The following is a 24,040-nucleotide window of genomic DNA, read 5'->3' as shown; positions in this document are numbered from 1 at the left end:
GAAGGGTGGGCGGAGAGAGCCGAACGGGCGGCGGAGCCAGCCGAAGGGCTGGACGGGCGGGGAGCCGAAGCGCAGGGGAGGAGACTCTTGCCTCCGGAACCTGCCGGGAATAGCCGAAACTCCCCCGAAAGGGCCCGAAGCTGGCGAGGGCTCGCACAGCTACCGCCCGCCCTCTCCCGGCTCCGAGGCGGGGAGAAGCGAGAGGAAGCAAAGCGAAGGGCAGCGCTGCCCCTTTAAATGGCGGAGGAGGCGGAGCAGCGGCTCCCGCCCCGCCGAGGGCCCGCCCACCTGCTGCTGCGCATGCGCACTGCGCGGAGGCGCTTTTCCCGCCGAAAGGCAGGCACGTGCGCCGGCGCCCCTCTTCCCCCTCCCTACCTCCCGTGAAGCCGCCATTTCCTCAGCGCCCGACGCTGCCTCGCACGGGCAGTCGCAGCCCAGCTCTTTAATCATGGCAGCCTTGTTTTTCTTCAACTGACCTCCTGTGCCCCTGCAAGGGTGGAGGTTACTCACAGAGCTCAGTCCCACCTCATCTATGTCGGTCAAACCCCTTTGTGGTGACTGCAAAGGTGGTCACCAGTCTCCCAGAGAGACGTCCAGGTGATTCCTGGCAAACGGGGTTATGAAGACAACTATACTGTGAGAAGCTGACCTAAAGACATAAAAGACACTGACTGCAAAGCCTGCTTACAGGTACTAAAAGCCAGTCAGGGAGGGACCTGGGGGCGTTGACTGCCAGCTGGCTGAACAGGAGCCAGCAGTGTGCCCAGGGGGCCAAGAAGGCCAACGGCATCCTGGCTGGTGTCAGCGCTAACATGGCCAGCAGAGACAGGGAAGGGATCTGAGCCCTGGGCTCGGCACTGGGGAGGCCACCCCTCGATTCCTGGGTTCAGTTCTGGGCCCCTCACCCCAAAAAGGCCATTGAGTGACTCGAGCGTGGCCAGAGAAGGGCAACGGAGCTGGGGCAGGGTCTGGAGCACAGGTCTGCTGGGGAGCGGCTGGGGGAACTGGGGGGGTTCAGTCTGGAGAAGAGGAGGCTGAGGGGAGACCTCCTGGCCCTCGGCAACTCCCTGCCAGGAGGGGGCAGAGAGGGGGGATGAGTCTCTGGAGCCAAGGCCCCAGCGCCAGGCCCCGAGGGAATGGCCTCAAGCTGCCCAGGGCAGGGTCAGGCTGGCTCTGAGGAAGGATTTCTGTGCAGAAGGGGCTGTTGGGCGTTGGAATGGGCTGCCCAGGGCAGGGGGGAGTCCCCGGGATCCCTGGAGGGGTTGAAGAGTCGGGCTGAGCCAGCGCTGAGGGATCTGGGGGAGTTGGGAACGGTCAGGGGGAGGTTTGTGGTTGGACTGTATGATCTTCAAGGTCTTTTCCAACCTAGAAGATTCTGTGATTCCGTGAAAATACCACTACAGATTTGAATTTGTTACAAAATCACATCAAGATCCAACCTGCAGGGTTTGCATTAACAGCACAAATTATCACTCATTCTGGACAAGATAATTTTAAATACAAGAGTGGTGTTAAATGTCATTAATGGTTAAATGTTGTTAAATCACCACAGCTATATAAAATTTAGGATGACAAAACCCGAAAATACCATGTAACAAATGGTGACTGAAGCAAAGGGGGGGAAAAAAAAAAGCAATAGGGAAGCAAAGGGGGGTGAAAAAAAAACAAATAATGGTGTCAGGATCTCATACCAAAGCCAAGTCAAACAGGTTCAGAACTCTGCTTCCTTGCTTTATATACTTTAACTGTAATTTTGTATTTTAGGGGCCCCATGAAAGGCATTCATATCTATGGGAATCAAATCCCACCCCAAAGCACACAACTGACAACTTTTGGGAGATTAGAGGATTTTCACAGGGAAAAATGGGGTTTTATCTCTGTAGGAGTGGAGAGGGTGGCAACTATAGTGCGTTTCTGGCCACAAAGCTCCAGAAATCTCTGCTTTAATAAAACATGAGCACTTCAAAACTGCAAGAAACCACTTTTCCACCACTCTGCACTTTTTAACAGTCATTTACACATGTGTAAAGAATGCAAGGGGAAACTAACTTTTATACTGAGATGAAAAAGCTGTGGGGGGTAAGGTGGCGGGGCACAGGTCTACCCTTTGATAAACAATACAAAATCCAATCTCAAGCAGGGAACGTGCTGTACTGAAGGGCTGGGATAGGTACTGCAGGTTCAAAGGCTCTAAGAAACAATGCTCTTTCTATTTTTTTCAGGGAAAAAAAGAGACTACGACTGCATTGCACAGTACAAAGACGAGCACCCGAATCACTGAACACACTCACGTTGTCCTAGCACACACATCTGTTTCCACTCTGCCTCAGCTTGAGGTTTTGCTATTCCACCCTGCTCTACCTGAAGCTCTGCACGAGGAAATGGGGAGACAATAAATTCCCTTCAGGACCTCACCGAGGAAGAAATACAAGTGCAAAATGTGCACTTCAGGACACAACTCAAGAGAACAATTCTTCTCCCAACTCCCAAATGAAAACAAGCTTTACGGATCAGCAGCCAGTCTGGCAGGTCTTTCTTTCAGAGAGCTCTATCAAGGCTGTTACACATTATTGACGAAGACATCTTCAGATTTAATCCCCTTCTTTGTGTACTTACCCTTCTTATTCTAACATAACAGGAGATCAGTATTAAAGGGGAGTTTTCACTTTCCCTTCCACCAAGCCAAAAATCTGCTGCTCATCTGCCTTCTGTATATACCAACAGAAAAATTACTGTGCTCAAATATCCTCATTTTTTCCACCCTTTCTGCTATCTGGGCTTTTCTTTTCTGATTTACAGTATCCAAGAACACACATAAAATTTTCACATCAGAAGTGGATCCTAATGGGCAGAATCTATAACTTTATGGTGAATAACAGTTTAAACAAGGAAGTAAGTTGCACAGAAAGTTCCCTGAATCCTTCCCTAGTGAGGAGAAACCTTTTATTCCCATCAGCTTCTCAGCCTGGTTTCCCAAAGGAACAAGCCTTAATGCACAGAGCCAACTGACTGCACAGTGCCTGTCCTGTTAAAGGCTTTGAAACTCCTTGGTGACTTTTAGTTGAATCTGGAGGAGGTGTGGAGGTCTAAAAATCCTGCTCTATGAAAGCATGCAGGTGCAATGCAGACACCTAAAAAGCAGCTGCCGTTTGGATCCTGCCCCTTCTCTCGACCTGCTCACCAACGAAACAGCCAGCTCGTGTGTGCTCCCAGCCAGACACCCAAGTGGAGTTTTTCCAGCCAGCAGCCTCAACGGCGGTAGGAGGTTTGGGATTCAGAGGGTGCCTGGGGCTACCAGTGAGGTAGTGATTAGGAGGGATCTGGGGCTTTAGAGTAAGGACAAGAAGGAGGGAGGTTTGGGGGTGGTGAGAAAAGGAAATGGGGTGAAGGCCTGTGATGCCTCTCACCCTAGGAGACAGAAGAAATGGTGGCAGTCAGAGGCTACAGGGGAAAGAAAAAATGTAAGAAAAACTGGCTTCATGAGTCGTCTCATAGAACATCTCTGTATGATTTCATGCTGGGAAACTCCATTATCACAGAACCACAGAATGGTTTGGGTTGGAGCGGACCTTAAAGATCACCTAGTTCTGCCCCCCTGCCACAGGCAGGGCCACCTTCCACTAGCCCAGGTTGCCCAAAGCCCCGTCCAACCTGGCCTTGAACTCTTCCAGGGAGGGGGCAGCCACAGCTTCTCTGGGCAACCTGTGCCAGGGCCTCACCCCCCTCACAGAGAAGAATTTCTGCCTCAGATCTCATCTAAATCTCCCCTCTGTCAGTTTAAAACCATTACCCCTCATTCTATCCCTACACCCCTGATCAAGAGTCCCTCCCACCTTTCCTGTAGCCCCTTTCAGCCCTGGGAGGCTGCTCTAAGGTCTCCCCGGACCCTTCTCTTCTCCAGCTGAACCCCTCAACTCTCTCAGCCTGTCCTCACAGGGGGGTGCTCCAGCCCCCCAGCATCTTGGTGGCCTCCTCTGGCCCCACTCGAGCAGATCTGTGTCCTCCTGATGTTGGTGCCCCCAGAGCTGGACCCAGCCCTGCAGGGGGGGTCTCACAGAGAGGAGCAGAGGGGGACAATCCCCCCCCTCACCCTGCTGCCCACACTGCTCTGGGTGCAGCCCAGGACACAGTTGGTTTTCTGAGCTGTGAGTGCACATTGCTGGCTCACAGTCAGTTTTCCATCCACCAACACCCCCAAGTCATTCTCCTTGGGGCTGCTCTGAATCCACTCCTCACCCAGCCTGGATTTGTGCTTGGGATTACCCCAACCCATGGGCAGGACCTTGCACTTGGCCTTGTTGAACTTCTTGAGGTTTGCACATCCCACCTCTCCAGCCTGTCCAGGTCCCTCTGGGTGGCATATCCCTTCCCTCCAGTGTGTCGACAGCACCACACAGCTTGGGGTTACCCAAAAACCTGCAGAGGGTGCCTCAATCCCACTGTCCATGTCACTAACAAAGACACTGAGCAGCGCCAGTCCCAACACCGACCCCAAGGAACGCCACCCATCCCTGCTCTCCACCTTTTAAGTAGTTTTCGAGTTGGCAGCTGCAACTGAACGCAGTGAATCAATGCCATCACACCTTTGTGCTGGCACAAAGCACAAAGGGTATTTTCTCTGTTTGAAATGGTCCCCACTCTACCTCTTTTATGCACCCACACCAAATTCTCTCTTCCTCATCCCCCTTACTCATAAGCATTTCTCACATCCAACAACATACTGGTGTCTCCAATCTGCTATAAATTACATCAAGTCATTTCAAGCAGGTATTAAAGTTTCAGAGCCAGCTGATGCACATTTCCATGGCACGCTTCCATGGCCTGAAATAAACCTCAGAAAAACATCCATCGTTCCTCAAAGGAACAACAGTCTAAGGGGAGGACCCTGAACTTTCATCTTTTCCCTGCTGCGGTCCTTTTGGTAAATCTTATTTAACCTCTTTCGCCCCCCCCTTCCACAGGAGACCGCAGCAAGGCCGGACCATCTGTGGATTTTACAAGTTTCATGGAATGTTTTCAGACCGCACTCTTAACCTCAGCCACTCCTATCAGATTTCATAGGATTCGGTCACTGTTTAGCCCCAGGGTGCTGTAGGTGCTAAACAGATAATACACATCTCTCAGCCACAATGGAACGACTACAGAGCAAAGCTCAATTTTTAATCCTGCTGTGACTCTGCCTGCTTTCGGCCATCAGGTATCCCATGGCATGCTTCACAAGAGAGGAGATGTTAATCTGGAATGCTGGCCAAATTCCAGTTTAGATAATTACATTCTGACAATTTACATTCTCCCCGCAGTTTTTAATGGATATGGATTTCTTTTTTTTTTTTTTTTTTTTTTTTTTTTTTTTTTTTTTTCTCTTTACTTTATGTCATAAAAGCAGTGGCCTGGTCTTGCTCCTGCTGTTAGAGCAGCTGCCAGGCTTTGCAGCATAAGTAGCTGCATTTCAGTGGTAGGTGAAGGCATCTCAGTACATTGAAATAAAGCACTTTGAAGACCCCATGGGCACAAGAATTGTAACAATACACCCTACTGCTGGCCATAAAGCATAGCGAGGGCTAGAGAGTGAAATGAAACACTCAGTGGCAATATCTATCTTGGGAAAGGGAAAGTCAGCATAAGAATGGACACACAGACATAAAGACTTTTCCCTCCCAAATGCTAACCCTAGTTTGGACCCAGTGCAGCCCCAGCTGGGATCCAAAGAGCAAATACAATGAATTAACAGCATCCTGCACCGGGGAACCAGAGCCTGATGACAAGAGAGATTAAGTTTATAAAAGCAGTGAAAGCTTTTGGCAAGGTGCTGGGATGCTGGAGGACACTGTCTGGTGGTAAAGTGGGGTGAGGAGAAGAAATGTTCATTCCCTTGTTAGTGAAGGCACAGTTAGTGTTTCTTATTTTACCTAGCTATTTGAAAGAAAATTCACGAGGCAAAAAATGGGGTAGAAAGTTTTGGTTTAAGGTGGAATATTACAGATCACACTCGGACTATGTGGAGTTGTAGTGCCAAATCAGACTCTTTGATTAAGAATAGACATTCTAGATAAATTCATTAAATGACTGTATTATGGTTTGTTTATAAAACCATACACAACCACACTATGTTATTTTCTTCATGAGAACCACAATGCCTAAAAGAGCAATTTTCATATTTCAGCAACAATGAAGTAAATTATGAGAGATTAGGGCAGTGGTTACAAATAAACCATGAGAGACCAGGTGGCTCGGAGGATGAGTAGAGAGACACGTAGCTTTCCCTCCTCCCCCACTATGTCCCAGATCATGAGCAACTGGGTGAACATTTTTCAGAAGTAGTTTGTTGACCAAAACGTGGGTTTCCCCATCCCCAAAACTACCAGCAAACCAATTTCAGTATGACAAGTCACTCCTGGCTGCGGTGGAGCTAGACACAGTGTGAGCCTGTGAAGGTAGAGCAGATTTTCTTCCCCTTGTGTCTCTAACCACTCACAGCAATTCTACAGCAATTCTGTGAACCTAGCCCTCCCTTCCTTTGCATTTTTATTGTTACCTAAAAAATGAAATGCTTAGAGTCATGCAGAGCCATTTTGTGAGTGTATATCAAACCTAACCAGGTTCATTAACAGCAAGCTGTTACCACCAGCAGCCTTCAGTACCCTGAGAAGAGAGGGATGTTGCACGCGAGCCACTGCACGGGTGTCGTTGTGGCAAAGGAGCTAAATAACCAACCAAGCTACTTTCTCAATCCTACAGAGTGTCACTGCTCTCCCATCCTCACCCAGGCCCTGGCAGGGGATGTACAGTAGAGAGTGAATGTGTCTGAACACGCTTTGTTTGTTTCTCTTTTTAGCTAGACTTAGCTCTGTCATTCAAAAAAAAAAGATGAATCACCCAGCATCCAAAAAATGATCTAAAACATATATAAGTTAAATTTATCTACAGAAATAATAAAACCCCCTCCCATTAGATTTCCGTATTGCAAAATTCCTGGAAATTTCAGTGACTATTAAGAAAGATGCAATCCAAAGCAGGAAGCAGCAACCCAGTCGGGTGACAGCCAAGATAAACTCTGAATGGATCCTGGCGATGACTGAGTAACGGCACAAAATACCAGCGCTGCCTCTTTGCTTAAGGCTCCTTCCCCTTCCGAGCCCTGCTACACTAAGGGATCAGCTGCATTTCTGTAAAATTCCCTTGAATTCCTTGAGTATTACAGCTAACCATGCTTCCCCTTCATCTCAGAACAGATGCTTTGAAGTTTTCCAGAGATACCCAAGAAAGAAGACACATCCAAATACCTAGACTACCCCCAAACTCCACCCTGGAACAGATGGCGAGGTTATAAATTCAGAAGCATCTGGTAACCACTGGTATGAAAAAAGCTGGCAAGCAGCAGCTTATTCTGTTCTATTAAATATTCCATAATTTGAACTATATTTAAACACGAGTTAAAGAGAAACAATCATTTTGTTCGTATATAACATAATCCCAAAACACCTACATATTGTAACTGCTGCGTAGCTTGGGTATTACACTCTTGTCTACCAAAAGCACTTCTTTTAATTAAACATTCAGCACTGTCTAAACTTAAATTAAAAGTGACTGCAAAGCAGGCAGTTCAGTAAAGTACAAAAGCATCATTTTAAGCGTGTGCTTTGTTGCACCAGACTACCAGACTCAAGGCTGCAAGTTTCCAGCACTTCAGCTCACCCTTGAGCCCACACAATTTGAGGGGCCTTGACAACCTGCCAGATTGCTGAGAGTGCTTGAAAAGACAGAAGACTCACGGAATGCAGGCTCCGCTCACAGAGACCTATGTGCTTAAACCAGCTGTTTCATTTGTCCCTGGGTTCAGTTACCACAATATAAACGAGGGATAATTCTTCCTACATGACTGTCAGAAAAACAATCTGTTAGAAATTATAGTCACTGTATCGTAAAGAAGGCTGGTAAACATCTACACAGGTGGTTAAGAAAAAAACCCACCCTCAAAGCCCCAAACCAAAGTCAGACCTGAACATACATGCTACCCACAGTAACCCCAAATCCACATCCAAAACTCTATTTAAATAATCTTTTGGGACACTGCTCTGTGGTTCGTTCTGTGAACTGAGTGAATCATCTGTGTTTGCTAAAAATCCAAAGCGATAGCATGCATAAAACGATCGTTCTGGATTAAAGTCACTTTGGGAAAAGACTGTAAAAGGCTGACTGCTGGGATTGTGTTAGAAGGTCCGCTGGAGACCCCACCATTGGATTTGGATGTGTGCAGAGAGCTTTTCAAAATGACTAAAGAGAGAAAGAAATACTCCTAGGAATTGACTGATAAGGGAATCTTAAAATTCCAGATATAGAAGGAAGAACAAATACTAACAGCAGGGCCCTGTAAATCCAGGATGTAATAGCCGACAGACTTCTTCACAAAATAGGCACTGAGCAAATGCAAGGTGATTCTGCTGGAGACTTTCAACAAATAGTGAAGATGTAATAAAAGCTGCCTGTGATCACTCAATTCGAGCCTGTTTTCCACAAATTGGTTCAGTTTAAGCAAAATAAAAGCAGGTCTGCAAGGTTTTTGATTTCAGAAAGAAAAGTTGAGGTAATTAAGGGAACTAGTTTGTGAAGCTGATGGGGTTGATGCCTGAAAGGCTCCAGTGGGAAGACCTTGAAACCAGAGAAGAAAAACCATCTGCCATTTGCATTCTGAATAGAGGAGGTGAATAGAAAGCACACGGAGGGAAGCAATGAGAACATGCTGGAGATTGAAGATAGTCACGGTCAAGCCCCCAGACTGAATACAGATGGTGCCGAGCCATTGAGTAATGAGAAGAGAACGTAGGGGCAAAGGTAGGGTGGGCTACAAGCAGGTCTGCCTGCAATTTCCCCAGCCAGGGGAAAATCAACTGAGCTGCTCAGTGTGCTCTGTTCCGGGCTGCTGAAATCTCAAGTCTGCTAGCAAGGACTTCTAACAGGTGTACACAATCCCCTCTACTCAAATAGGGGAATTTTCATCATAAAAGCTTAGAAGTGCTAAAATGAACCTCCTCATCCTGGAGCCCATGTTTGAAAGTGCCGATGTGCATGTCTGATGTTCTCGTGTAACCACATGGTATCCCATCAATATCAGCCTGCTTTGACCAGCCGTCTCTCCCAAATCATGGAGGCCTCTACACAGAATATCTCTGCTAAGGAAGGAGGGTGAGAGGTGACAGCACTCAAGGGAAGTCACAGTTATCAACTGCAGACAACACTTGAGAACAGACTCTGAATCAAAACTTAAAAGGCATGGAAATACAGAGTGTAAAATGCACCGTGAGATCAAAATTAGTAAAATAGCTTGGCACCCATCTTTAATACAACAATTGGTTTCTTTTGACAAAAGGGCAGTTGGTCTTATTTATTGGGATTTTAGCAAAGTGACAAAAAATCTGGGGACTATTAGTAAAGGGGGAAAATTGGGATTGATAAAGAGAACAGTGAGATCGATAATAAACGCTAGTGTGCATTAAGTGCTGCAGGTTTTTTAAAAAGCATCATTACAGAGTTAAATAATAATAAATAATTTTCATCGTTTTGAGCACAATCTATTTCAAGACCTAACTTTACTATAATGTACCAAAATTATTTAAATTAAAAAAATATATACATCTAAGCAGTACAGGCCTGCTGCCAAAATCGACCACTAAAACAGGGAAACAGTTGCCAGCTGCTGCTTTTTTTCCCAGGGCAGAAAGGATGCTTCCGTTTTTCTGCAGTTCACTCAATTCAGTTATTACTGCATTACAGAATCACAGAATCATCTGGGTTGGAAAAGACCTTGAAGATCATCCAGTCCAATCATTAGCCTAACATTGACAGTTCCCAACTCCCCCAGGTTCCTCAGTGCTTCGTTGACTCTACCCTTCAACCCCTCCAGGGATCCCGGGGACTCCCCCCTGCCCTGGGCAGCCCATTCCAACGCCCAACAGCCCCTTCTGCACAGAAATCCTTCCTCAGAGCCAGCCTGACCCTGCCCTGGGCAGCTTGAGGCCATTCCCTCGGGGCCTGGCGCTGGGGCCTTGGCTCCAGAGACTCATCCCCCCTCTCTGCCCCCTCCTGGCAGGGAGTTGCAGAGGGCCAGGAGGTCTCCCCTCAGCCTCCTCTGCTCCAGACTGAACCCCCCAGTTCCCCCAGCCGCTCCCCAGCAGACCTGTGCTCCAGACCCTGCCCCAGCTCCGTTGCCCTTCTCTGGCCACGCTCGAGTCACTCAATGGCCTTTTTGGGGTGAGGGGCCCAGAACTGAACCCAGGAATCGAGGGGCGGCCTCCCCAGTGCCGAGCCCAGGGCTCAGATCCCTTCCCTGTCCCTGCTGGCCACGCCAGTGCTGACACCAGCCAGGATGCCGTTGCCCTCCTTGGCCCCCTGGGCACACTCTGGCTCATTCTCACCCCCCCAGTCCCTCTCTGACCCGCAGCTCTCCAGCCACTCCTCCCCAGGCCTGTAGCCCCCCTGGGGGTTGTTGTGGCCCAAGGGCAGCCCCCGGCATTTGCCCTCAGTGAAACTCCCCCAGTGGGGCTCAGCCCCTCGCTCCAGCCTGCCCAGGTCTCTCTGCAGCCTCCCCACCCTCGAGCAGACCAACACTCCCACCCAACTGGGTGTCATCTGCAAACTGACTGCGGGGGCCCTCGATCCCCTCGCCCAGATCATCAATAAAGATGTTAAACAGGGGTGCGTCCAACTGAGAAACCAACTCTAAGCTGAATCATTATGAAAATATTTCTTAAAATGAAAACTTTCTATGTATTTTCTCATACCTGCAGGATTCTTAAGTGTTATTTGCAAAAGCACAGGACCGGAAATCCTGACTCTGATCCCTTAATACTGAAGTCAACCACATTGCGTAATTCCATTAATACATTTATCAGGCTCCATCTTCACAGTAATCAGGTTTTTAGTCCCTGTTACACAATTCCCATTAGAATGCTATTCAAGAACCTCCCTTGGTTTGAAGCCATTCTGCTCATTTCCAGCCTAAACTTATTCAGAGCCATTTGTTCTTGTGCCAGAATTGTCATTTAACTTAAATAACTCATCTCCCTCTCTGGTATTTACGCCAGTGTATTTATAGAGAAGGAATATAATTTTTCTTTGCCTCTTTTTCACCGGCTTACTGTCCAGGCTCCTTTAATCGTTTTGTGAACCAGCTTCTCTGTTCTCCAGATCATTTCTAGCAGACACCCTCCCCTGCACCATTTACAGTTGAAATCAATCTTTCCCCTACATGGACTAGGAACGCAGAGTACATTTTAAACAATGCCTCACTAAATCCTGTTGCAGTGGCACTCACGTTTCCTTGTTGCTAGTGGAAATAACTTGGGTGACAAATGCAATCTCAGTGTACATCTTTGTCACTGGGACATCAGAATTATCCTATGATCGTTTCATACATCCCAGTTCCAACACAGAAGCCCCAACTTTGTATCAGAGCTTGCATTACAAGAGCTTGCATTTGCTTACAGGCAAGTAGCCCTCAAGTCATTCATTATTCTGATGGGATATCCTATTTTTCCTCTTTTGATGACATCCCCAAATTCCATTAATTTCTGCTCTATCATTAGTTGATACATCGATTAACACTGGTCTTGAGACCAGTCCTCAAGGAACACTATTGCTACCTTGCCCTCCAATCCTTCTTCAGCCATCCTACCTTTTCTCCTGTGACTACCAGATTTATTGATGCAAAACAGCGAGCAAGATACTTTGCTTCCAGGTGATTGATTGAAACTGTCTTGCTTTCTATTTTTTGCCTTTTTATTCTTAATGAAAAGCTGACTTTTGCTGGTGGAGAACAACAAAGGCATATTTCTCCGTAAATCAGGCCTTTGGCTAAATTGGAAAGCTGTCCTACTTTCACAGTTGGGCATTTGTAAAAATTAATAAACTATGCAAGTCAACACATTTTATGTTAAAAATGGTAAATGAAGTTTCTTAATGACTAGTCTGACTTTTTAATTGTACTTAGGATTTATGTCACAAATTTAAAAAACAATTAGAATGCAGGAAAAAGGCATGTAAAACTTGTAGTTAAATAAAATTAAGCTAAATGTGCTGAATACATAGTTTAAATTAAAACAAACTGTTTCATTGTACAAAGGAATTCTGCAGCCTATAAATAGAACCAATTTCTATCTATTCAGCATGTCTTCAGGTATTCAGAATTTGAAACAAAATTAATTTCTATTCTCATGCAAAGGAAGAGCTGATGCTCAAGTAAAATGAATTTGGCAAAAACTACTTCATTAAACATTTTCTTTTAACCCAGATCATTTCTGCAGTTCAGTTGCCCGTGTTGTTAGCAACACTTTTGTTAGTGGGACGAAGGAAGAGGGAACATCAGTGATTAAAGGTGGGCAGACAGAAGGAGGACTGCTTCTGCTAGCTGTAGTCCTGCCTAAAATGTTTGTGAAAATACTTTCAAGGGTGCAGTTTTGGAGCAGACTGAGCTGATGTAGCCTGTACTCTGGACTTCTGTGGGCAGTTGCATTTGCAGCACCTTATGTCGTCACTGGTGATGGCAAGATTGTAGTGCAAGATGGTTCAAGGAGCTCATCAAAAACTAAGTCTGTCAAAAAAAGTTATTTCTGTTTTTTCCTAAATGCAAACCCGTGTGTTCAGCGCTGGGTGTGCAAACACTGGCTTCTTTAGTTTGGTTACTACTCACAGATCTCCTTACCAGCAGATTAACAACCAAGTTGGTACGACTGTGGTTCTCACCAGAGGTGGACACGTGTTGCTTGGACACAGTGGGAGAGAGGCCTGTGCACGCGCACAACCCCAAGCACACACGCTGTCCCGCTCCCACCCCTCCTCTCCCTCCCTATAAATTCACGCCTATACGCACAAATTCCGCAGAAACACACGGTCTGACAACACCACATCAGTTTGATATCTCATCAGCTACAGAACCAGGCGACAAATCTTTTTACGGTGCAAGTGCGAAAAAGCAGAGGTGAATGAGAGAGGCAAACCAGAGAATAAACATGGAAATCACTCCAGCTGGTGTGAGGAAGGATTTGATCTAGCGCAATACATGCACTGCTATGGGTCAGGAATTGTTGGCCCCAGTAACCATTACCTCAACCTGAGCATTAGAAAGTTGCTTCAGCTTCCTTATTGGTAGAGGAACAAATTACATTCCCCAGGTCTTCTTCATCCACCAGTCCTGAAGTGCTTTGAGATCATCCAGCAGATGGCAATACTTGTGTTTAATCAATACTACTACTGGCTCCCAAGAGAGCAAGAACAAACAATAATTTGCCCTTCCAATTACAGCAATGTTCCACTAAAAACCACTATGTATGTCGCGTTTTAAATTCAATCAAATTTAAAGATTAAAAAAAATCCTCCCTTTCTCCTACCAGTGATAGAACAATACTATTCTTTGCCTATTTTTTTTTTAATTAAAAAATAGGTTGAACTTTAGGAGTATTATTGCATTTGAAGCAGTAGAAGCAGCTGAATAAAGCGCATCGTAAAAAGATGCCACTGGGATCAGTTAAAGCCAACAAAATTGAAATCATTTAGAAGGAACGAAGCCAAAAACACAGAACCAGATTTAAACTTGGCGTATGCTGTGGCAGGAGGCCAGTGGAAGGAGAACTTGCTAGAGGAGTAACGAGAGGGAGGGCTCCCTGTTGCAGCCCACAGATCAGGTATGATGGGCCAGATAATCAGATGTCATCAGCTGGCACAGCTGGGATGAGATCAATGAAGCAATACCATTTTCAACTTGCTGAGGCTCCGTCCTGGCGTATCTGAACTCAGCTGTAAAAAATTCTCATCATATTAAGCCATGCCGTTAATAAACATTGAGCTGTTCGACACCACTTGCCATCTTCAAAGAGCTGTAAAACCAATGACTAATCCTTACAACCACCTCCTTGGGTGCAGGAACTCTTTATAAAGATGGGAACAAAGGCAAGATGGTGAAGTCGTTGGCCACAGCCCCTAAAAGGCAATTTTTAAAACCAGCTGAGCACAAGGCAGAAATTCAGGGCTCCCAGTCACACAGCCCCTTTACTAGGCAGAATTTCCCCTGCGTTTCTTTGACAGCGGAAGACATCTACAACCTAAAATATTTTCCTCCAAGCCTGAAACCGCATATATAAAGTTAATTCTCAAGTGGGTGTAAGACTGATTGTGTATCTTCTCTGCACAGGCATGAAGTGGCAGAGCAGCAGAGGAAGTAAAATGGGTGAAGTGGTGGTACGATGGAGATCAACAGGAAGTTTTAGCCACTAACTTGCATTTCAGCTGATGTGGTTTAACCAAGAAGGAAAAAAAAGCAGCTGAACCTACTCACTAGAAGGTCATTAAAACACGGTTCCTAGATTCTCTTTTCCACCTCAGTTTTTCCTCCAGCAAATAAAATGACCTTAATATTTACAAAAAAGCTATGAAAAAAAGTCAGGTTTGTAACAAACTCAGAGGAAAGATGATACGGACGTACAAAGAATCTCCGTTACTAATGCTCTGCTCAGCAGACATCTCCAGAGGAGACTAGAACTGAAAAAATATTTTAACAAAATGCCAGAAACAAGTTACTAAAGGGAGAATAAACCAAACGCACTTGTGTTTCTAAGCACCTCAATAACGTTATCAATAAACCCAGATGCATCCTTTCCACAAAGGCAGCAGCCACAATTGACTCAAATGGATGACACTTCTGTAATGTGCCTATTTGACTCTCAAGCTGAAGCAGATAAAAATTCAAAGATTGGACTTCCTTGGTATTTGTATGTTAATATACACAGCTTTAGGGAAATTGTTGCGACTCAACCTGCAATTCATTCTCTGCAGTCAGTGACATTCAAGTATCTACCAGCAATTTTCATACTGCTCGCAGTACATCTTATAAGCTGTCATCAATCTGATGCATTATCTTTTTTTGCAAAAAATCTGTCATGAGCACCAGGCAGGCTTCCTCATGGTTCAGATAGGCGGAAGTGGAGCTGACTCATCCTCTTTATTTTCCCTTTCATCCTGATTTGTATTGTCTCCTTTTCAATTTAGTTTTCCCATGTTACACAAGGAGAAGGGGTCTGGCTACACAGATGTGAAATGTATGTGTGTGTGCAAGGGACAGCGAGAGAATAAATGTGTTTTTAATCTCTACCTATTCCTCTTGCTAACAGTTCCTTTTGCTTCTTCTCCTTGGAGGTATTTTATTATTAAAAACAAATGAATTCTCCTTTTCTTTTTGCTTTTGTGGAAAGAAAACAATAGGAACATGTGAGAAACCCAGCTAGGAAGAAATGTTCACGATCTGGAGTCCTTGGACCTGCTGAAGTCTTTTGCTTTGTTTCTACAGAAAGCAGGCAAGCAGCTACACCTCCCACTGAGCCGAAGGCTTCTCCAGCACCAGTCAGTTTCTACTAGGGCTAGTTTTGCCCAACCCACCACCCCATTTAATCTGAGAAGACATTTTGCTGCAAATCGAGACTGCCATCCGTGGGCCTGGGTCTGCCAGGGCAACAGAGGGGCCACCGTCTGGCTCCAATTGATTGACCTCATGGCCAAAACAGTTGGAAGAGCTCTCCCTCGTGGGGACTCTCTGGTATCCACTCAGGCAAGCTAGAGCTGCACCTCTCCCTGAGGCTCTGTAAGTACCTGAGCTATCCCTCATGCCTGCCTGCCTGCCTGTTTTTCATGAACTTATGCAACCTTAATTACCCTTGCAGACCTGTATCTCTCTGTCAGGTTTGACTGAAACAGGCCGACAGGTTCAGAAGTTACTGGGGTGGCACAAACATACATACATATGGGGTGATAAGAAACCTGGATGAGACTGAGTCTCATTTTGTAAGAAAACAATATGGATGATGATTGTAAGGGCAAAACAAGGGAGCATCGTCACGGCTCCAAGCAGAGATCCCACACACTGAGTTATCCACAGTGAAGCAACCTGAAGATTTAGGTGTAGCCTCCTGGAAAAATCCGTATTTGGATGTACACACTAATAGGCAAATGTCTAAAATCCCGCATTCATAAAGAAACCTCTAGCCCAGCTTCTTTCTTCAAGACAGCTGAAGGGCTGCAGCAGCCAGCACTGGAATGACACTGCCAATGCCTCAGGGCAGCTGATGCCAGACAGGACCGCCCACAGCAGAATCAGAGGTTGCACCAAGCTCCCAAACTGCTTCACCAGTGAGTCTGGGGTCAGGTCACAGAAACACGGAAAGAACAGAGCTGAGATGGACCTGAAAAAGCCCATCCCTTTACTCCAGGCTGCACAGTTTTACTTAAGTAATTTTTTTGCAGATGTCCATCTAATGTTCTCCAGGATCTCCTCAGACTATGGTTAAGTCAGGCTCAGGTCAGTGACAAACCATGTAGAGGAAAAGCTCTAACTCATGATTCCCTTTAATTCTTTAAGCCCTTTCTTCTCACCACCATTGTGATTATGTTTTCTTTTTAACAAGGCTTGGAAGAGTGACGAGAGACGTACCACCTGAAGGCACACTTTGGCATCAAGATGCCTTGCAGTCATGGAATTGTGGTGCAGTTTTCATAGTTGCAAGGTTGACCTGGACAGTACGGAAAGAGCACAGAAACCAGGACTCCTACTTCAAGCTAGCCCCATGATGCAGGGAGTTGAGAAATTCACGTACATTCAACAGCAAACACAGCCCATACTCAGGTAACAACCTACTCTGCACTCAAAAATTATGATTACTATTATGCATATTTCCTCATTAAGAGTTACAGGGTGAGAAGTTGTATTGGTGCACACGATGGTTGCACATACAGAGCTACCAGACAGCGTCCCTGCCCTCCTCTCCCCCAATTGGCATGGGTCAGTGCATGGTGCAAGTCTTTTCATGCATAAAGCGTGCAGCTACAACAGAAAAAAACAGGGCTAACAGCAGTGCATGGCCAGCCCAGGCTCTCCTCCTTATGGGCCTACAAGGCAACATGAAACACAACAGACCAACGAGAAAAAAAAAGTCCTCAGGTGGCCGAAGATTCATTACAACAGGCAGAATTATTCCCTTCATTCTCTCTCCAGCCCCCACTTAATTGAGTAGCCTGGTAAATTGATGAATTACAGTTAAGTGATCTCGCTGTGATGCCTCTTGCTGATGAATGAAGAATACCCTGCCAGAGTCTCCTGATTTCAGGTGATGGATTTGAGCCCAGGCTGCAACACAATTCCTTCTGACTGACAGGCTCAGCTATTTTCACTCTTAATCTTGATATTATTTGATTGAATAAATCCAAGGTCGTAATTTCCTAGGTGGATACAGTTGTTCAAAATACAACCAGCCCTCCAATTAAGATTTAACTGCATAAAAAAAAAAAAAAAGGTGAAGAATATTCATGTAAGAGCTAAGAGCTCAGCTTTGTCACTGGGAAATACCTACACCCAAAACACCTCTTTGCTGGAGCATGAACAAGCAAGTTACATTTGTCATCTCACAGCCCAAAGCTCTTATCATCCAGCCCTCAAGCCTCAGGGACACGGACCCCTGGGGACTAACATTTCTCATGTTCAGTCACAGTCCAGAAGATTTTTTTCTTTTTTTCTGTCAGAAGTTTGAGAGGAGGCAGCTTGGCTGAATCGGAGTGATTTGAAGACGTGGGAAGCAGGGAAAGGATTCATTTGCATCATTTTCTTTCAGCACATATAAACACTCTATAATAGAGAGGTACCTTAAAACCCCCACGCTTGACCCTTACCAAACACTTTCAGGTTACAACCTGATTTTTCCTTCCCATTTTCTTCTCCTTCAAAAGGCACAAATGAGAACAAAAAAATTCTCCAACTTGGCTGCACAGAACTTTCACACAGATCTCTGTACAGCATCAGCTGGACTGAAAGATGTGTCATGAGTGAAATATTCCAGTGCTTTATTGTGCAAGCTCCTAATTATTGTCTAGCTCCATACTTGTGCCGTGAGATTTCTGATGTAACTTAGGGTTGAACTAGTTTTCCCTCAAATCTACGATGGGGAATCACAGACATCTTTTTTATCCCAACTTCTGTAGTATCCAGTGCAGAAAAAACCCAAGAAACAAACAAGCCCCTCCAAAGAGGAATCTGGCTGAAAATGATCCTTCTCTGCCTCCACCACAACAACAGTAGCGTAACTGTCTTTTAAACAACTCCACACTGTCCCTTGGGAACAATACAGCCAGCTCTTTGCAAAATTTCACTGTTGTATCTGGTTTTAGGGGATATAAACTGCACCACTGCAAGTCTCCTTCCCTCCCACTGAGGCCTCCCCGGCTGCATCCAGAAGTGGGACTGGAGCAGGAACAGGGAGGGCACAAATGGTCCCCTGAGATCAGGAGAAAGGAGACAGCTGCTGCAAAAGCCATCAGCTGTGTGTAGCTCTTGCAGAGAGATCCAGAAGCTGTCCCCATCAAACAATAGAAGGAAACGCTGTCACTGAGCTGGCTGTGGTCTGTGCCTTCAAAAGCTGGAGCTGGGAATGGGAAAGTCTTGCAAGGGAGAAGCAGAAAACTTCTGGGGATAAAGGGTTTCACTTCCACATATAATTTGGTGAAAATTTTAATTCTGGAAATAAGCTGATTTTGGAGGTAAATGCATGGTTGGAAGGTCAAATGAAGCTAATCCCCCTTCCTCCCCAAGAATAAGATACACTGAAAAAAACTGTAGAGGAAGCAACTGGTACCCAGATGAGTGGCACACGCTGCTCTTACTGGTCTAACAGGGGTTAACACCAACAGCCTGTGCTCCAGAAAACAGTAATACATGTGTGCATATAGATGGGCTGGATCACTTTTTCTGCAAACAGAAAAAAAAAAACACCAAACATCTTTTGGCTCCAGGATGTAGGATTTAAAAAAAAAATTATCTACACGTGCTATTGCAAGAGTTGCAATAAAATAAGCACTGCTGGTGCCAGTGAGTTATAGGTGCTCACAACAGGCAGGATAATGGGATTTCACCATGGTTTCTTTCCTCAGAGGTAACTGCACTCTTATCAGGAGATGCAGGATATGAGACTCTGACACTTCTCTGCTCTGATTCATACACTGGAATAAAGCAGACATTTGATGGCATCTGCATTGCTGACTCAATCATGTATCTTTGGTGCTGATCTTGTTGGTGCCGGGAAAAAACATTTGCGGGGGGAGAGTGCTCTTCTTGCCTGCACGCAGCAGGCAACGCGGCCACGGCCTTTGCTTTAGGGCCTCACCAGTGAGAGCAGGTAAATAAATGAAATAAATGCATTCCTACCTCCATCCCACATCCACCAAAGCAAGGTTTTCAGCTGGTTTTCTCCACCCAAACTTGGCAAAGCAACTTAAAAAAAAAAAAAAAAAAAAAAAAAAAAAAAAAAAAAAAAAAAGAAATCCCAACTGCTCTGCTTTTGGAATATATTTGAAATGAAAAGAAAGTAAACCTTGCCTGTCTTCTCCCTGCACTTTATTCCCAGCCAGCCTCAGAAAAAGATGGAAGACAAACATTTTCTTGTTGAGGCTCATTCTACCTCCAAGTGGTTGTTTCCAATGTCTGGATTTTTTTTTTTTTTTTAATGTTTAAGCTCTGGCACGTCTTATTTTCTTCCTTTTGGGGAATAAACAAGAAGAGCAGCAGCCCAGCAGGTAATGAAACAGATTCTCCTCTGACTCTAAAAGTACAGAGTTGAGACCAAGGAGGTGACAAAGAAGATAAATTAACACTTTAGAGGATGCTAATCACACGTGGGAGTGGTGCTTTCCAGCGGGTGGGCAGTTTTTGTCTCATCTCATCCTCTGGCAGCCCTCCGTGAACGTTCACAGCCCCACATGCCAGACCCACGCATGGGATTGCTGCTCGCATTCCCCTCCTGCCATGCCTTCACCACCCACATCTGCGATGGATATAGCTCTTCAACCTCCTCCCCGCAGCCCTGTCGCAGAGCGAGAGGGCCTGTGACACTTTCCACATATAAAAGTGGGCAATTTAGCAAAAAAAACCATCTGCAGCTGGATTTGTGGGTCTTCATCACCATGGCATGAAGGTTGTGTAATCTTGTGTTGGACAAAGACGATACTGGAGAGGACTGGCTATGCCTCGTGTCTCTCTTAGTACTTTATTCATCGAGGATGCAAACAAGACTACGGTGTGGGTCAGACTAAAAGTCCTCTCCTCTGCTGTCCCGTCTATGGTGGAGACACTGTGCAAGAGCGAGGGCTTTCTCCTTGCACATCCTCCCAACCTGGCTTGCTTGAGCCCACGCAGCTGTCATTCAAGATGTCCCTGCTGGCTCTGGGGACTGCTGGGATGAGCCAGGAGAAGAGCATCCCCACAGGCTGGTGAGGCAGCCAAGGCCATGCCAAATCCCAATTCCCACCCTCCAGCCCCACCAAAACCAAGGCCTGAAGGAGCTGGAGGATTTACAGCAAACAAGAACAGGCCTGGGGTTGATGGCCTCATCGCCCAGTGCCAGGGCTAAGCCTCCTTTCCAGGGAAGTCGTGTCTCATCAAGCGCAAGCCTTGACTGAACCCTCTCCCAGGCTGAGGCATGCCGAAACGCTCTTCCCGGGGCAGCCTGGCCGGTGACTAACCCAGCATGAGCTCATCTCTTCCCTCCATCGCAGCATTTCTGCCAGCGCCTGCGCATCTTGCACACAGCCCATTGGCTTCCCTTCCCTCTGAGACCCCACCGCTCTGCCAAACACAGTCAGAATTCATTCAAAGAGTCATCAGGGATGGACAACAAACAACACCTCGTTAAGCCTCCTGGGTTTTGGGAGCCACCTCCAACTAGAGCCGCCGCGTCGTCCCCGTGTGTGCACCAAGCAGCAAACCCTCCCACACCTGCTAATAATGCCCGTTGCATTCACCTTCGGAGCTCAACACTTGCTGAATCTTCCCTGTTCCAGTTCGTCTCTACTGTTTATATTAATTATGCCCAGAAATTCAGGGGAGGGTGGCTTTTCTAGGAGGGTGGCAGTATACGGTCATTAAATAAAATATAAACACCTCATCTATACTTAACATCAGGTTTGATCTTCACTGTTTTCACTCCTCTTTTCCAAGGCGATTTGCGATTTCTTTGGTTGCTTTTTGGGAAGGGAGAATGTAGGGGAGGGCTGACTTAATGCTTAATCTGATTTTTGATCTATTATTAAATGCCTGCTTTCTTTTTTTTTTCTTTTTTTTTTTTTTACCCTTTCTCTAGGAAGCCAGAAGCCCCAGCAAAAATTACAGCCAAAAAGGTGAACTGTGAAATGAAAGCTGGGAGAGAAAGAATTGCTTGGGCTTTTTTTATTTCAGAGTTTTCTCATTTTCAGCTATAAGAAATCTCTACAGTGCCAGCCAAGTAAAAGAAAATATGCTGAAAGTGATGGAAATGCAAAGCATTGGCCCTGATCCCACCGCTGACATACGTGGCCAAACCCTCTGATTGAGGCTGGCATGTGCATCCCCACAGGATTCCTCCACGGACCCACATTTCAAATACAAACACATTGACATTTCCTCCCCCTTTTACCAGCGTTAATAATTCTCTAGCAAATACCCAGGCTCAGGGAACGGTATTTGTGTGCCACGAAGCCAGGCACTTCGATTTGCAAACTGATGCCAGAGCCAGGACTTAGTCAAAGCCTGGGACAGGACTGCAGATCAGGAGGCCAGCAGCGCTCCAGGCATCCAGGAACATCTTTTTTTTTTACCATTTTTTATACAGCATCTTTTATAGGTTTGACAGGAGTGTAGCAAAACACGATCCCTGCAAAGGGCTTGTGCAAACCCACGCAGTTGGGCAGAGAGTGCTGCAAAGGCTCACCAGCATTCAGTGCCCGCCGCCGTCGCTTTAGGATGCTTTTTAATAGCTTTCTGAATATTTCAATACTTCATCCTCACCCCTTGCTAAATAACAGTGTTTATGTCTGCCCTGCAACCCCATGCGTGACCTCCCCTGCCTCACCTCGTGGGGACAGATTTGGTTTCCAGCTAGCAAAGCCAGTCCAAGAAGCAAAGTGATTCCCAGGTGGTTTCTTTGCTCTCTGCAGGCACTTCACCAGGGTCAGTGCTGGCAGATGGCTTAAAGTTGATCCAGAGGAACCTCACTGAAGGAATTCCCACCATGAGGCAGGAGAACAAGTCCAACACTCTCTGTAACGTGCTCTGAAGGTGAATCAGTTTGTTCCCAAGGCCACACTGCAGGTGGGTCAGGATTGACGGGGGCCCTGAAAAACCCTGCACCCATCTTGTACCTTTTTATCACCCTTTTTGCCTCCTTTCAGACCCTTGACATCACTGGAAACAATTTCTCCTTCTGCTGTATCTGCACAAATAGGGAGTTTGTCCTCATCTGGCATCAGCACACGCTCCCACCTCCCAGCCAGCTCGGACCAAAAGCGAGCATGGCTTTGCTGCCAGCTCCCGCCGAGAGCTGGATGCACACCTCGCCAGGCTGGCTGTTTGGCTGGCGAGCGAGCGATCCCCGTGTGAAACCAGGGCGTCCAAATCGGGGCTCCCAGCTCCCCAGTGAGCCCCTCCACTCCCACCTCGGGGCTGCTGCAGGCCCCGACCTCCAGCCAAGACTCCCACAGAGATCATTTCTCAGCAGCCCCAGGGAAGGGCAAAAGCTCCTTAGCATTTCCTATTAATTTAATGAATTAATTTAAGCATTTCCTATTCATTTCCTATTATAAACGTTGCCTTATTAATTAGTAAGATGAGAGCCATCCCCTAACCCTCAGGAACACAACCCAGCAAGAGTTACAGACACCACTATTTTGAAGGGGAAAAAGCAGGTATTTTTAAGCAGTTTTTTTAAGGAATGTCCCACACAAGCAGCTGAAGATTTTGCGGCAGAACTGGGCATGTTCAGACCCATTTTGGAGGAAAAAGCATCCCCAGGCCATCTTCCATGGCAAACCCTGTTTTTTTCCAGAGGAATACGGAAAGGGCAAGGAGGTGGCATGCAGCCCAGAGAGCAGCTGGGCAAGATGCCACCACCTACTTCTGCCCCAGTCATAACTGGACATCCCAGTACCTCCTCTCCGGGAAAAGCCAGCGAGTGTTTGGAAAGAAATCACAGAAATGGCACATCCAGAAAGAGCTACCTCTGGGTAGGGAACAGTCAGCAGCTGTGTCCACCCCGTGTGACGGCCACCAGTGCCCACCTCTCTTCTCCCATCCAAAAGGCCACCGGGACCCTGTCCTGGTCCTGCTACGAGATAACACACATCATAAAACCTTCTGTTTGATCATTTCCAGACAGCGGCTCCTGGGACCCATCAGGGAATGATTACAGATGTAATAAATACTGACATGGGACTGGAAACCCTTTTCTCCTTCCCAAGGGAGACCAGAGAGATAGAAGAGATGAAGGAAGCAACCACGAACCTTCGATTCCAACCCACCCAACAACCACAAAATCCTTTTTGGGATCCCCAGTGATCAAATCCCAGCTGCCACAAAAATTGATGTTGGTGACACAGGAGCAAAGGTTTCCTCACCTTCAGATTCTGGCTGGATACGATCGGTTCAGGTTTCTGGGCAGGACTAAAGTTCCCACAGTTGTATTTCTCCTAAAAAAACCCAGACCTGGATGTCATCGTGACATGAGGGACATATGTGCCACCTCCTTTTTCCATCTTCAGCCTAAATCCCCTCCTGCCTCCCCTTAAAAGTCAGCAAAAAGGAGCCAAATCAAAGCAACTGTCTACATTTGACTTTATCTGCTATGAAATGTCAAACTTTTTGACAGGGATGATTACATTTCCACCCTCCCTCCCCGCAAAGCATGAAGACTGCTATAAAGAAGTCAAAACCACATCAGAGAATAGAAAGAATCACCTACACCAGCCTCAAATGCTGGGAAAGCAGGGCTGAAGCCAGAGGTCCCTCTTGGAAAACAAAGGGTCCTGCTGGGAAAAAACCCACCTGGGTTTCTCCACTCCCTCGTGTCACCTCTGATTTTGCTTCCCATGCATTCATTTATATGGAAATGCAAGCGCACACACAGTAAAAAAAAAAACCCTCCGCGTGCTGGAAATATTATGACTAATGGATAGGAACCTGCGCAGTGTGTAAAAATCTTCCCCCTCT

At 46.3% G+C, this 24,040-nt stretch overlaps 1 protein-coding gene across 2 annotated transcripts in view; it reads right to left on the bottom strand.

The window, feature by feature from the left end:
* The window catches only part of EXTL3 (exostosin like glycosyltransferase 3), a 151,390-nt gene extending 127,922 nt beyond the window's left edge, over positions 1-23,468 (bottom strand). For both annotated transcript variants that reach the window (XM_026845272.1, XM_026845270.1), the window contains exon 1: positions 23,449-23,468. The gene's annotated coding sequence lies outside the window, so the exon portion shown is untranslated. The remainder of the gene's footprint in view (positions 1-23,448) is intronic.
* Positions 23,469-24,040: the final 572 nt, after the last annotated feature.

This window comes from Athene cunicularia, assembly GCF_003259725.1.
Source record: "Athene cunicularia isolate RWA chromosome 3 unlocalized genomic scaffold, athCun1 chr3_part1, whole genome shotgun sequence".
Taxonomy (NCBI): domain Eukaryota; kingdom Metazoa; phylum Chordata; class Aves; order Strigiformes; family Strigidae; genus Athene; species Athene cunicularia.
Note: the sequence above shows the minus strand (reverse complement) of the source record. Positions and strands in the feature narration are given on the sequence as shown.